This window comes from Sorex fumeus, unplaced genomic scaffold (genome assembly GCF_029834395.1).
Source record: "Sorex fumeus unplaced genomic scaffold, SorFum_2.1 ptg000155l, whole genome shotgun sequence".
Classification (NCBI taxonomy): Eukaryota; Metazoa; Chordata; class Mammalia; order Eulipotyphla; family Soricidae; genus Sorex; species Sorex fumeus.
This window is the reverse complement of record NW_026606212.1, coordinates 681,310-682,081: the sequence shown is the minus strand read 5'-3', so window position 1 is coordinate 682,081 and position 772 is coordinate 681,310.

Here is a 772-nt window from a genome sequence, read left to right as displayed (position 1 = left end):
GCCCGCTGCAGCTGTATCCCAGGAAACGGACGAGCGCGGAGGGCGGCATGCCGACAGCCAATCAGGAAGGCCATGCCAGAGCACGTGGGAGAACCATACCCAATAAGAATTCCAGAAATCCAGCGAGGGGTGGGGCAAGCACCGTGCATTAAAAGATTGGGTCCCTACGGAAACTCCTACGAGAAGAAAGCAGGTTCCGTGGGCGAGCGGTGGACCCAGAGGAAAGGAATGGACTCGAGGGCCTGCACTGAAGACACAGGGAGACTGAAAATTTCTTCAGTTCATCTGTAAACAATTAAAATTGGGTTTCAAAATGATTATGTCTAAGAGCGATAGGATTACAGCTTTAGTTTTTATGTTTTATTGACTATATATATTTTTTGGTTTGTTTTTGGTTTTTTGGGCCACACCTGGAGATGCTCAGGGGAGCAGATGGGATGGTGCGGATGGAACCTGGGTCGGCGTCGTGCAAGGCAAGCGCCTTACCCGCTGCACTATCTCCCTGGCCCTGCCTATATTAATGTTTAAACTCGAAGTTTGGAAGTTCCATTTATGTCTTCTTAAAAAAAATGTGAATAAACATCTTTTCACTCAATATCCTATAAATGCCACTTGTAGACATCCAGACTAAGTTGCAATGATCATGTACTCTGACTTGAAGTAGACAATATCTCTGTGGGTGAATCTGCTGCCCATTTGATAAATGACAAAATACATGGTCTTGGCGTTCCTGGCCTCCAGCATCACTCCCCAGATGTTGCTGTAGGAATGG